Here is a 15,097-nt window from a genome sequence, read left to right as displayed (position 1 = left end):
AAATAGATATTATGATTTTTATGAAACACTTGTACATAATTTTTGTGTAAACTGGCAAGTATATATAATAATTTTTGCATCTCATTGATTATTCAAAATGGCAATAAATATTTTCCTTCCAATATTCACTCTTGATTATTGCATCCCATTGATTATTCAAAATGGCAATAAATATTTTCCTTCCAATTCACTCTTGATTATTGCATCCCGTTGATTATTCAAAATGGCAATAAATATTTTCCTTCCAATTCACTGTTGATTATTGCATCCCGTTGATTATTCAAAATGGCAATAAATATTTTCCTTCCAATTCACTCTTGATTATTGCATCTGTTGATTATTCAAGATGGCAATAAATACATCAGTTTAATAATTGCATTCTAATTAGACAAGTCTTTCACCAATCTGTCCACATATAGTTGCTATATATTCAATTGCAATTACCCTTAATCAGTTTCCTTACTATTCTTCTCTAACAAGATAATTATTGCATTCCCTTTCATTTATCTTTCACAATCTATTGTGGACACATTACTTATGTTACATATTCAATTATTCTTCTACACACATTTTGTGTGTGCCTTATATGAGCATGATTCTTTTCGTTGTTTCTTGATCTACTTATCAATTACAATCGCTCTATATCAGTGTTTTACTATTTTGAGGTAAAGATTTTAACATAGCAGTTTTTGCTTCATGCAACACACAAACTATAGAATCGGAATAGTGCTGCATATATGGTTCGAAATTTCATACGTTGCATGAAGCCATAACTGTTCTGTTAAATCTTCCCACTGATGAAGTGGCAAAAAATTGTGTTGTCGATTTAAAGCAAGGGCCCGCTGTGATCAGCATCACAGGCCTTCTATCTTGCTACTTGTTCAACAATTTTCAAACAAATCTATGATCCAAAAACTTGCACCGACTAGAACCGTACTATTGATGCGGTTCCATCTATTTTTCTAAGAAAAAGAAAAATAAATTCCTTTCCTGTAAATTGAATTTATTAATTTCTAAAACATAAACAAATCCATATATATTTTCTTATTGTATGAACAAAACTAATATTCTCTTATGAATTCTTATATATTCCTCTAATTTCATTTATCTAATTACTTTCAAATCATATAATTTCAACATAAAACAAAATATTTCTTTAAGATAATCAATTACCTTTGTTAGTTTATTTCATGTTCTCTTGGTACTTTATTTTTTATTAATTCTTTTGAAAAATTGAAGTGTATAGTTAGGTTTCCTATATATGTATATTTTTCTTGGGCTTTAATTAATAGTTGAAAAAGAAAGTTAAATAAACCAAAATATCAGTTTTATCTATATTATACTTGCTAGCGAGCACATAGAGGTTCAATGAAATTAGGTATTAATTTATGTTGTTATATGTTATTATCTCCTGCTGACCGAGTAGCTAGCGTGAATGAAGGCCTATGATGCTGATAGCAGGTCCTTTCTTTGAAAGAGCAACAAACGACTTTGTGCTACCAATCTGTGAAGTGATTTAATAGAGTGATTGTAATTTGAAAAATACACACACACATTCTATTATTAAGCACGTTTGGTGTTCGATCCGCCAACGGCTACGATTGAAAGTTCAAATTTCATATTTAATCTCAGCCCTCCAATTACGTAATATGTCTTCTTTTGATTAAATACATCTGAATCATGTGTAGAAGTCTAAATTTAACTAAAAACATACTCGCCACACATGCCATCACACTATGTGTTACAATTAGAATTAAATAAATCTAAAATTTAGCAATATAATTTGTTTCCTTATTTCTCCCTCTCCAATTTAGCGATATAATTATGTTTCCTTATTTGTCATGAGAGTGAATTTTTTTACCAGTTAAACTAATTTGATTAAAGTTAAGTCATTAATGTATCTACATTTAGTATTTGTTATGAAATGAAATCTCAAGAAACAAGCAATCTGAAAATTAATCTTGACATAAATTTGAAATAAGGTCAAAAAATATTCAAATTTACAAAGTCAATTTTAATTTAGCATTAACCATGACTTACTTTAATATTTTAGTTCATAGATTTTGATAGTGCATTTTGCAACTTAGGCTTTAATTTGTAACTTCACATATTTATATCTATCTGTTATTTATAATTCAATATTTATCGCTGCTAAGTTATTTCTTTGTCTAGATAAATTTAATATATGATTCTTCTTATACATAATCATAACTATATAAAATAAATAAAGAAGGATAATAAATCTTAGTTATTGCAATATCGCGTTGATTATTCAAAATGGCAATAAATATTTTCCTTCCAATAATTCACTCTTGATTGTTGCATCCCGCTGATTATTCAAGATGGCAATAAATACATCAGTTTAATTATTGCATTATGATTAGACAAGTCTTTCACCAATCTGTCCACATATAGTTGCTATATATTCAATTGTCCGCTGATTAATCCTGTAAACTGCCGTATCGTGTCTCACCACTGAGTTTATAAGAGGGCCAGCTCTGATGCATGCCTTGATAACAAACTACAAGCTTAAGTTGAGCTTTTAGCATTTCAGCAATGAAGAGCATTCTTTTGTTCTTTACACTCTTTCTACTTCCTCTAGTTCAATCTTCTGATCTCACATCTCAAGCACAAGCTCTCCTCCATTGGAAATCCACTCTCCAGACGTCCCAACAGTCGCTCTCAAATTGGAATCTGCATGTCCACCCGTGCGATTGGACTGGAATCACTTGCCACGATGCTAACAAAAGAAGGCAAGTCATCACTAAAATTTCTCTTTTCCAAAAGGGTCTAGTTGGAAAATTAGATGCTCTCAATTTCTCTGCTCTTCCATCCATTAGAATTTTTAATCTCAGTCATAATAAACTGAGTGGCGTAATTCCTCCATCAATTTGTCTCTTCTCAAAACTCACACATCTTTCTCTCAGTGATAATGTTTTTAGCAGTTTGATCCCGTCTAGCATTGGGAACATGACAAAAATAAAAGTTTTGTCTCTTTGGGATAATAATCTCTCCGGACAGATTCCTTCTGAATTTGGTCAACTTAAATTTTTGACAGATTTAGCACTATCTAAAAACTTTTTGAGTGGTGAAATACCTACTAATTTGGGAAACTTGACAAAAATAAAATTTTTGTCTCTTCAGGGTAATAATCTCTCCGGACAAATCCCACTTGAAATTGGTAAACTTAAACTTTTGACAGATTTATGTCTATCAAGAAACTTTTTGAGTGGAGAAATACCAACAAGTTTGGAAAACTTGACCAATCTAGTTAATTTGGATCTTTGGCATAACAATCTCTGCGGATCGATCCTTCCTGAAATTGGTAAACTTAAACTTTTGACAAATTTAGATCTATCATTTAACTTTTTGAGTGGAGAAATACCTACTAATTTGGGTAACTTAACCAATCTTGTTAATTTATTGTATCTTCAGCGAAACAATCTCTCTGGACAGATCCCTCTTGAAATTGGTAAACTTAAACTTTTGATAGATTTAGATCTATCAGGAAACTTTTTGAGTGGAGAAATACCTATTAATTTAGGAAACTTAACCAATCTTATTTTTCTGCATCTTCATTATAATAATCTCTCTGGATCAATCCCTACTGAAATTGGCAAACTTACACATTTGACAGAGCTGAATCTAGATGCTAACTTTTTGAGTGGAGAAATTCCTTACGCTATAGGAAAACTATGTAATTTGAGCATCTTAACCCTGTCACAAAACTCATTAAGTGGAAATATACCTACTAATTTAAAAAACTTAACCAAAATGCACAAGCTGTATCTTTGGGGAAATGATCTTTCCGGATCGATCCCGCATGAAATTGGACAACTTGGACTTTTGACTGATTTACAGCTTGTAGGAAACTTTCTGATTGGAGATATACCTACTAATTTAGAAAACTTAACCAATCTTGTCTATCTAGGTCTTTCGGATAATAATCTCTCCGGACCAATTCCTCGTGAAATTGGTAAACTTAGACATTTGACAAAATTAGAACTATCAGGAAACTTTCTGATTGGAGAAATTCCTTCCGCTCTTGGAAACCTAAGTGAGATGAACGTTGTTCATCTCTCATCAAATTCCCTATCGGGGGTTATGCCGGTAGAACTTGGCAGATTAAAAAGATTGATTGAACTCGATTTAAGTCAAAACGATTTAATAGGAAATGTACCAAAAGAGTTGGGAATGTTATCTGCTTTAATGAATCTTGATATATCATCAAATAGCCTGACAAGTGTGCCAGAAGAACTAGGCGACTGTGTTAATATTCTATCACTAAACCTCAGTAACAATAGGTTAAGTGGAAGAATTCCATCTCATTTTGGAAACTTAGTATACACTTACTGTACTTCCTGGATTTAAGCAGAAATTCTTTAATCGGGCAAATACCAATAACACTAGCGCACTTAATAATGTTAGAAAATCTTAATCTATCTCACAACAATCTAACCGGTCTGATTCCATCTTCATTGGAACACATGTTAAGCTTGTCAACCATGGATTTGTCATACAATCATTTAGAGGGTCTGGTGCCTGATATAAAGCTTTTTCAAAAAGCCCCCAAACAATGGTTTATACACAACACAAATCTTTGTGGCACTGTTCAAGGTTTGCCCTCATGTGAGGGATTTGTTAAACATAAGAATGGCACAAGTACTAGACTACGAATGGTTAAGTTGATTGCAACTCTAACTTGCGGAGGTGCATTAGTAACCTTTTTTATAATCTGGCTTATTTACACCCATTACACTAAAAAAAGAAAAGTAAAATTGGAGAACATTAGAGATTCTAGTAAAGGAGACATTTTTTCGGTGTGGAATTTTGATGGGAGAGATGCATATGAGGAGATTATAAGGGCCACGGAGAATTTCGATGAGAAATACTGCATTGGTAGTGGAGGCCATGCGAGAGTTTACAAAGCAGTTTTAGGGTCAGACAACCTCACAGTTGCTGTAAAGAAAATTATGTTAGCAGGCGGAGAAACCTCACTAGATGTTGAAGCATTCCACAGAGAAATTCAAACTATAACCCACATTCGACACCGCAACATTGCTAAATTATTTGGTTATTGTTCCTCACCTCAAAATAAATTTCTTGTATACAAGTATTATGAGAAGAGAGATTTACATAATATTCTCAATAATGAGGAAGCAATAGAACTGGATTGGGCAAAGAGAAAGGTTATATTGAGAGATGTTGCATGTGCTCTCTCACATTTGCATCATGATTGTTATCCACCGATAGTACATCGGGATGTAACTTCCAGAAACATCTTGCTTGATTCTGAGTTTACGGCAAGTATCTCAGATTTTGGTACTGCTAAATTTCTCAAGCCGGAGTCTTCTAATTGGAGTATGCTTGCTGGAACCTGCGGTTACATAGCTCCAGGTTCTGTATATATAAACACACTATTATTGTATTTTAATTTCCATCACTTACTTGTATAAAAATGAAAGTGGAAATAATTGCAATTTGAGTTTTTTTTTTCTTTATGCAGAACTTGCCTATACCATGAGAATGACTGAAAAATGTGACGTATATAGTTTCGGAGTAATAATGTTGGAATTGCTTATGGGAAAGCACCCTGGTGATATGATCAATCTATCTGCTTCCGATAAAAAAGAAATCTTACTCCAAGATATCATTGACCAACGCATTGAACCACCAACAGAACAAGACATCAATGAAATTCTCAAAATTATTCAAGTTGCATATGAGTGTCTGAATAATAACCCGTCACTTCGTCCAACAATGCAAGAAGTGGTGAAGAGTATCTAGAAGTGAATAGCCAACTGCTTCGTAATTTCTTATAGTAGCTTCTATGTCTAAAGATTAGCATGCTGTTGGCAGTTAGAATTCAGTTTTAGAGCACGATGCTTTTTATTCATATTTTGTATTTGAAAGTCTTTATACTTTATTAATACTCACGTATTCTTTGTAAGAGTGGTAAATATTCATCTTGTCATAATATTATTGTAATATCTATGTTTCGTGAAATTAGCATTATTATTCACAATCTCTCTTCTAGGAGTAGCTTGTCTTGTGATACATTTAGTGTCATCTCCTTAATAACTGGTCACCTTGTATTAAAAAAATTGGCTAATACCGCAATATTGCTTTTGTGCGCTAATAGTATACCAGAACCCTCATTGTTTCATCACCTTGTATTTATGGTTCCGGAAATCGGCTGATTCCGAGTTGAACCGGACCGGGCCGAGTTTTACCCAATTCTCGTGCCTATGGGAGCTTCTCAGAAAAAATGAACAGTGCCGAGTCAGCCGAGTTTTGTCCGATTCTCACTAACCTGTGCAAGTTTTGTCCGATTCTCGTAGGCTGAGTTGTGCTGAGGAGAAGAGAAGAGGAGAGAGCGGGACATGGCTTCTCGCCGAAGCAAAAAGAAGAGGGAAAAATCCCTTCTCCTCTCTTCTCCAGGAAGGAGTAATGGAGAGCACAAGAGGGATCGGTGGGTGTGCTAGTCAGCGGAAGAGAAACAGAGAAAGCGAGGTCGGCTCCTCTGCGTGGAAAGGAGAAAGAGATGGAACGGGAAGAGGAAAAGAGAAGAAAGGAAGAGAAATGGGCTGTGGGGTCTGCTGTCAGTGGAACAAAAGAGAAGAGGGAATGGAGAGGAATGTGATGGACCAGAAAATTCCATTCAATTGAGTTAATTCACCACATGAATTCAAAGCACAGCTTTGAGATTCGTGCTAGCTATGATTTGTCGGAATAAGAAAGAATTTTGAAAGAAATCAATATATTTGAGTGTGGACCCGAACCCTTCAATTAAATTTGGTTAATTTCATTTCTTCTTTATGACTTTGAGATTTGTACGGCTGGTATTTGATTGGTTAATATACTGCCTAAATTCTAAATTGTCATGTAGCACTTCAACAACGGATCTATTTATTTATTTATTGTTATTTTTATTCTATTCGAATAATTCGATATTAAATCATATGTATATGTATATTTATAGAAGTGTGTTATATTTGTAAAAGTGTGTTCTATTCGGCATAGCTTCTGACAATAAAAATGTATTCTATTTGTAATATTTGTAATACATTATATAATTAGTGGATTATGTGAGTGTAATATTGTCTTAATTAACATAATTGTTTTACAAATTATTTTTATCAATTTTTTTCTATTTTTTGGCTACAAAACAAGGCTTCTGTCAAAAATACCGGAAATCGTACCGTTGAAGATTAAGAGGTTGCATTTTAAAAAAAATAAAATTGCTTGGGTCCAAACTGTCAAGTTAAATCAGATTCTTCGCCACAGCATGCATGCTAGCTACAGAAGATAATAATTATGTGCAACTCCAATTATAGCCGGTAGGAGGGAATTGACTACCCACCTAATTTGGAGCCCATACGCTTCATGATTTTTATCCCTCGCATCTCTTATTTTAAGAAGGATTAATTAATTAAATCTTCAAATTTTGTCCTACAAACTTATTTTTTTACTAATAAAAAATTAAGAAGAGAAGAAATTTTATTCACCTCCCCTTCTATCTCTCCCCGAAAACATATTTCCCCAAATCGCTCCATATCGTTTCGTTCCGGCCTTAATTAATTAATATATTAGTTACAAAACTTGCCATTGATATATTAGTTACACATAATATAAGAGATGAATATGACACAGAAACCGCTTATTATTATCAACACAGAAACCTTCATAACCTCAATGACATTCAAAGTTCAAAGCTTGGATGACACCGGACATGTGCTACAAGTTCAATGCCTACGTAGCTGTCACGTTTTAGCTAGGTATGAGGTTCAATCAAGTATATACAAGACTCCAATCATGTACTATCATGAATATGACACGTACATAATTTATGTTATGACCGTAACTTGAAATTATGTAGACGTTATATTCTTGGTAGTACATAACTTGAAATTATGCACTTTCTCCGAATATAGCGTCTACATGACTAAAGTTATGCACTACAAGTTCAAAATCTACATAACATAGTCATGCGCTACCACGAAAATGACGTCTATGTAATTTTTGTTATATGCTACAAGTTCAGTATCTACATAATTAAAATTACATGATTTTCCCGAATACCTTGAATACGACACCTACATGATCGTCAGCTTTAGTTCATTAGCAAAGTTCATTAATTAGAAACAATATCATATTACTAATCATTATTAACTTCAGGAAATATAATCATGCTGAGAATGGGGTGGTACCACATTTGGCTAGAAAAATTTCTAGAACTGTCGGATACCCAAAGGTTGAGAGTTTGAGCCCCACTCACTTCTTTGTAGTCTATGCAAAGCTTTAAAAAAAGAAAATATATATATATATATATATATATATATATATATATAATCATGTCTCACATGCAAAGTTATGCATTCAGGTCATGCATCTATAAAAAAATAGTTATGCATACATATCATGCTAACAGTTCATTTAATATCATGCACTAGCTTACGAATAATATGATCATGTCCTAAAACATTAATTTCAAGCATTCATAGCATGCAATTTTCTAATCCATAATAAGTACCTAACTATAATCCTATAAACAAACATAAGAACAACACGCAATAATCATGAAAAATAGCAATCAAGCAAATCAAATCATTTTTTAATTACTGTTAAACAAAATAATAAAAATCATTAGATGCTCAAGTCTCAAAACTGGATACCGAAATCATCAAATGCCGGAATTAAGTTTCATGCGTGCACATTTAGCCTTCATGTCTATAGTTTGTCACTATACCAACCGATTTGGTTTATCAATTGGCAGGTTAATTGTTAACTTGTTATTACAGCGGATTGTTACTACACATAAATTATTAATTATTATGAGTTAATCAATTAGCAGGGTTGTTATTTCGCCTCGAGCCTGCACTAATGTAAGCTTTCCAACTCAATGTATAGGAGGAGGAAATTGACTACCCACCTACTTTGGAGCCTACACGCTGCATAATTCTATGATTAAGGTGCCCTTCGAATCTCATCTTTTCAGACACTTATTTATCTAATTATTTTTCTCTATCAAGCAATTAATGGACGTGATTTTTTTTATTATTTTTTTCTAATCCGGCCATAATAAGGGTCTACATGGTTTAAATATTCAAACTTCGTCGTACCAACTTAATTTTTTTCTAATAAAATTAAAGAAGAATAGACGAAATTTTATTGGCCTCCCTTTCTCCTTTATTCCCTTCTATCTCCCTGATGATCATGAAATATTCTCTCAAATTGCCCAAAATTTTATTCATATCCTTAAACAAAAATCATACCTGCTCTCAGTTTTCAACAAATTCGATGTTGATATTAGGCATGGTTATGATCTGGTACAAGCAAAGATTGTAGAGGTATGCCTGGTACGCCGGAAACACAGTCCGGTGATGTCCGATGGTCATCAACTCAGCATCCTACATTCAATAATGACAATACATTTCAATGTTTATGTAACATATTAAATGTTCATAAATAAATTAAGAAAATTGTCAATGTACCTCCGATGCAATCAAGCTAACTCTGTGCGCACAGTGGGAATACTAAAGTAAATAATTGAAGCCCTCGGTACTGGGATCCGGAGGAGGGACCTGAGAATGTACCCCGCCGGAGTGTGACAATTTGAAATGGCTTAAAAAAAATTCAACCAGCCCCTCTCTAATGTATATATAGGCCAGTACCGTTAGTATTGTCAGCGATAGTCAAATTAAGTCTATTTCTGCTGGTATTGACAGAGGTAGGAATATTTTTTGAATTTTAAGAAAACTGAAGACAGATTTGAAATTTCTTTCTTTTATTTTAGGATATGAATAAAAATTTCGGGCTTATCTATTGCCTTCCACTGATCCATTCTACATCTACAAATTATCCCGCAATCCTGCTCCGGGGCCATGTGCATTTGTAACCCAGAAAGAAAAGAAATATTTATCCACTAGGAACAATGTGTAATTTGGGCCGTTGTCTACTGTCATTAGAGAGAGTTCCATCGCTCATTATTGGGCCTATTTGGGTCGGGCCTGTTTATTTCTAAGATTAAACAGTCAATAATTCCTACTTGGATCAAAGCAGCAGGAATTATTTATTTGGACTAATTTTGTAGAGAGCAAAATAGAAAAATGCTAGATATGATTATATGCAATTAATTTGTATGACATAAAACTAATTATACTATGTTGTTGTTGTGAAAATAACCAAACAATAGTAGTCAACCATCTCTCTCCTGTTTTTTTCTACCTTTTTCTGTTTTTTCTGTTTTTCATTTGAAGAACCTTCGCCAACATGCCAATACCACTGCAAATACACCTCCCAGGGATAAGAGACATAGGGCTGAAGAGAGAGCCAAAAAATGATCTTTCGTATATAATCATGTTTCTGTTTGCATCAAATTCTGTAATCATTTCTTTGGAGATTGAAGATAAATGGTTCCTGTGTCTCCATTATGCTATAAATCAAGCAAAAATCCTAAACAATATCATGTTTTTTTCTCTCTTTAATTTTCCAGGAAAAATAGTGAAAATACCACATTTCTTACAAGGATAGCTAAAAGCAAACAAATTTTAACTACTCCTAAATAGCAAGAGTAAAATAGAACTTTCTAAAAAAATAATCATTCCTTTAAAAATGGTTCAGTTAGGCAAATAACCTCATAAATCTTTATTAATAACGTGCTTCAAAAAAGAAAAAAATATAGGGCAAAATTACAATGATAATATATACACACCATATAAAACTCTTCAGCAGAATCTATTACAACCAGAAACAATAACAATATATATCAAACCAGAATTGTCCCATATATAAATCAACAAGCAGTCTTGTCATACAAATGTCCACATAATTACACACCATATATATAAAATACACACCGTATAAAGTGACAAGTATAAGCTCAAAACACATGAAAAAGACTAATTCTTAAACATACAACACACAAAATTATCACTCGGACTGAAATTATTGTACAATTTTTTTTCAGTTTTTTCGTTTCTCCTTTTTTTTTTCCTTTTTCTTTTTTTTTTTCCTTTTTTTGGTTTTCTTATATAGTTTTCCTAGAATATTAAAAGCATCAAATAAGTTCAACAGTTACACAAAATTATACAATGTCCCATAAAATAATTGTTTTGGAGACTCAAGAAGTTTAAAACAATAAATTACTTCTAATAGATAATCAAAGAAGTTTCATTTTTTTGCTTTTCGTTTTTTTGGTTTTTTTGTTGTTATTTTGGTTTTTAAGTTTTTTTGTTGCGGTTTTATTTTATTTATATTTTGTGGTGTGAAGAGCTGCAGAATTGGAGAAGGTGGGGTCATATGAAGAGACATCAGAGAAGAAACTAAAGAGAGTGAGCAAACGAGTCCAGCCTAAAAACGATTCCTTTCTTCTGCAAGAGAAACATAGTTGAGCAAAATGATTAGCATCTTATAACATCGGCAGAGCAAAAAAATATTATGACTATGAGATTGATAATATATAAATATCACAATATCAACATTAATTACTAACAAAAAATAAGTAAAAATAATTTCATGCTTTAAATCGAGACATGGACGTGTCTGTGAAAAATAGATTTATTGAAATATGTAAGGCAGCTGTTTAAAAATGAATAAAAAGTTTTGAAGTTTTTGCTCAAAATTAAATGCTGATGGTTGGAATACCAAGATTTTCTTTAAATTAAATAATTTCTGTTTGAAAGGACAACTCTTATGCATTTATTTTTCAAGAGAAAATGTAGCAGAATTTGTGACTGAAATCCACATGAACAAAAATAAATTGAAGAACTGGTTGGAAATAAATTTATAAATAGAAGTGTTTTATCATGGGGTCTCAAAGTTAGCTTACCTTCGGTTGGAAATTCGAAATAAGAAACTGAAGAAAGTGAGCAAACGAATCCTGCTTAAACATGAATCCTTTCTTCTGCAAGAGAAATAGAGCCAAAGAGTAGATCCAAATCGTTAGATTTGATCGCTATATTAAAATGTGGTTGCACACCAAAATTTACATATGTGGATCAGTGTTATAAATAACGGTATGCGGTCATTGGATGGATGGGGTACTGCCAAACGATTAATCAGTATGCGGATAATTTAACGTTTTTATTAAATTTATGTATATATATCATAATTTATTAAAAATATTTTATTTAACTCATTAAACTTATCAGATAAACTTAATTTAACATAGTTCTATTATTATAACATGACACTACTTTTTTTTTCTTAACGCATAAGCACTTTGCATATGTAAGTAACACATTTATTTAATAAAGAATAAATTCAAGTAACATATTATTTGAAAGAAATAAAACATTAATTCCAACATAAAATCACTAAATTTAGTTTATAATAACAACTTAGTTTCATAAATGAACATTTTGTACTAATTGAAAAAAATATATCAGTAAGTAAAAAAATATCTAGTATATAAATAATAGAGCAATTAATCAATTTCAAAGTAAGTGAGAAGAAAAATATATATATAAAAAAATATTGGATGTATGTCCAAGCACAAATAAAACTACAATATATAATTTATAAAACTTATTATCACGTACACTATCACAGAAAAGAAAAATCAATATGATAATAAATATTCACTAGAATAAATTAGAATAAACAGAAATAAACGGAAATAAATGGATGATTAAACAGTAAAATGTCTGATTAATCATTTTCATCCGCAAACATGCATCCTTTAAGTGTATTCGTAACGCTTTGGCTGCTGTAAATGATTAAACGACCGTTTAATCGGCCGCTAATACCGTTTTTTACAACACTGACGTGGATGTATCTGTGAAACTAGATATATTGGAATATGTAAACTGAAGCAGTTCAAAAATGAATAAAAATGTATTGAAGTTCTTGCTATGAATTGTTGACTGTTGGAATACAGGATTTTCTGTAAATTAAATATTTCAATTGAAATGACAACCTTAATTTTGTTCTTGTACTTATTTTTGAAGAAAAATGTAGCGGAATCAGTGAGTGAAATCCATGCTTGGGCACAAAAAATAAATGAAGAATAGGTTTACTGGATAGAAATAAATGAAGATAAAAAATAAATGAAGATAAATGAAGTATGGTATAACAAGCCAAAAATCAAAGCAAAAAGGAAAATGCAAAAAAAAGGAAAGGGGTCAGGTAAGTAGTACTGTTCATAAGTGCTAACCCATATCATCAGTCTAGCACAAAACCAGACTGTAGGAGGATGCCCTGTCTCATATGTTCAATTATGCTCCTTAATATTAAGTACCAAGGCCGTACCAATAAGGTATTTTTTGATCAAATTTATTCCTGGTGCCCTTTAAACTCCTAACAATTTGGCAAACATGAATTTAAAGAATAGAATTTAAGTGCTTTGGTAAACCAAAAGGATAGAGGGGTCTAAATACATTTGTTTAGATCCCTCTATGATCAAAATGATGCATATATCCATCAATAAATAGAAGAAATAAATTTAAAAATTGAAGTGCTTTATTGGAGGGTCCCAAAATTAGATTACCTTGTGTTGGAAATGTCACAATGGTGCTTTCTTCATAAAATCGAACCTGGTAAGTACCACCCTTGTTGAACTTCTCTCTCAGGGTTGGGCAGTCTTTAATTTCCAAAACACGAAGATTCTGCGGTAGTTCTTCCAATTTAGATAGATTTGGACATTTATTTAGTTTCATGTACTGGACAGATGCAAAATACTTCAAGCCCTTCGGCAGATGGATAATATTGCATTCATAAAAGGACATTTGTTTGAGAGAGCTAAGAGACTGAAAAATCTCATCATCTATGGAATCTCCTTGGGAGGTTATTGACAAATTATCTATTGAGGAAATAGTTTCATTTGATAGTATCAAAAGTCAATAGTACTGGGTTGTCAACTTCAACATCTTGAAATGCATGTGTGTACTTGTCCGTCGGAGATGAGGAATTGATCTCAAGGCAATGCACCACCACAACTATATCGGATCTTTCCAAAACTCGTGTTTCTTGATGGACCTCAGGCTGAGGGTTGAGCACCTGATTAGGGTTCAATGTTAGTCTACCTCTTCCGGCCATGGCCGGCCAAGATCTGATCACAGCTATAATCGCCTTACACTGGCGATTCGATTGGTATAGGTATCGGCTATTGATAATGCAATGAAATGTGATTGCTTTGGGGACGACCGTTGGAGCTCAGAAGAGAGGAGAAGGAGATGAGTTAGCGGGCAGGAAGGTCAGAGAGCTCGGGCAGAAATAATTAATCTGTAACTTGGCGCAGGAGTTTAAATGAAAGCGCTTTCAAAGCCATCGGAGAACAACACATCCCGCTGAAGTGTCGCGCTGAGAGCATTTAGAGCATTTTACTCGATCAATTTTAATAATTTCAGATGTGTTGTAATCGCCTATATATATATGGGTCGTGATATGTACAACAATAAGGGCAACTTACTATTCTAGTTGTGAAAATTATCAGAAAAGCTAAACCTTTTCTTGAATTAACTTTTCATGAGTTTTAGCTTCTTCTTTTTTTGTATAAACTTCACACTTTGCAAATTACTATTCTATTTCTATTACATTTTACATATTTATGTTTTGTTTAAATATACACTCACAAGATATAGGTGCTTTAGGTTACTTCGAGAAAATAAATCCATAAATTGAAAGAATATTGATATATAATTTATTGGATGTCTACAATTCTATCCTTATTCTAATATCTTTTGGAAAAAAAAAATTGAGATTTTGGAGAAAAATAATAAATGGACTACTACTACTTATAATTGAACAATTTTATGCACCACTGACAGGTGCGCCGATGGTTCCTCGGAGATCCATCACGGCGACTTCGACTGAGGCTCATCGATCACCACCGTTGGCATGTATTTGTTGAGAGCCTACAAACACATAATGTCAACATTGGTGGAAGGGAATGCAAGCAGACCTGTAATGGTGGAAAGCGATCGCAGTCAAACTAGCATCTTTATCCACTGTTGAACATTTGATGGGAATAATTCGATCTGTTTGCTCCTCCTTACGTAGTTAGATGTAGTTTCTAAACTGCAACAAACGAGAATCTTTTTTCCGTTTATTGTTTATTTTTCCACCGTTGCTATTTTTAATTAATTGAGACTTATTA

The 15,097-nt window shown here is 32.7% G+C and overlaps 1 pseudogene across 1 annotated transcript; it reads left to right on the top strand.

Annotated features, from left to right (window-relative positions):
- The first annotated feature begins 2,462 nt into the window (after positions 1-2,462).
- LOC144561948 (uncharacterized) lies at positions 2,463-6,815 on the top strand (annotated as a pseudogene). The gene is made up of 2 exons (XR_013513945.1): positions 2,463-5,397; positions 5,507-6,815. The product of XR_013513945.1 is annotated as an uncharacterized LOC144561948 (transcript).
- The last annotated feature ends 8,282 nt before the right edge of the window (positions 6,816-15,097 follow it).

Source organism: Carex rostrata, chromosome 1 (genome assembly GCF_964058835.1).
Source record: "Carex rostrata chromosome 1, lpCarRost1.2, whole genome shotgun sequence".
Classification (NCBI taxonomy): domain Eukaryota; kingdom Viridiplantae; phylum Streptophyta; class Magnoliopsida; order Poales; family Cyperaceae; genus Carex; species Carex rostrata.
This window is presented reverse-complemented; position numbering and strand designations above follow the sequence as displayed.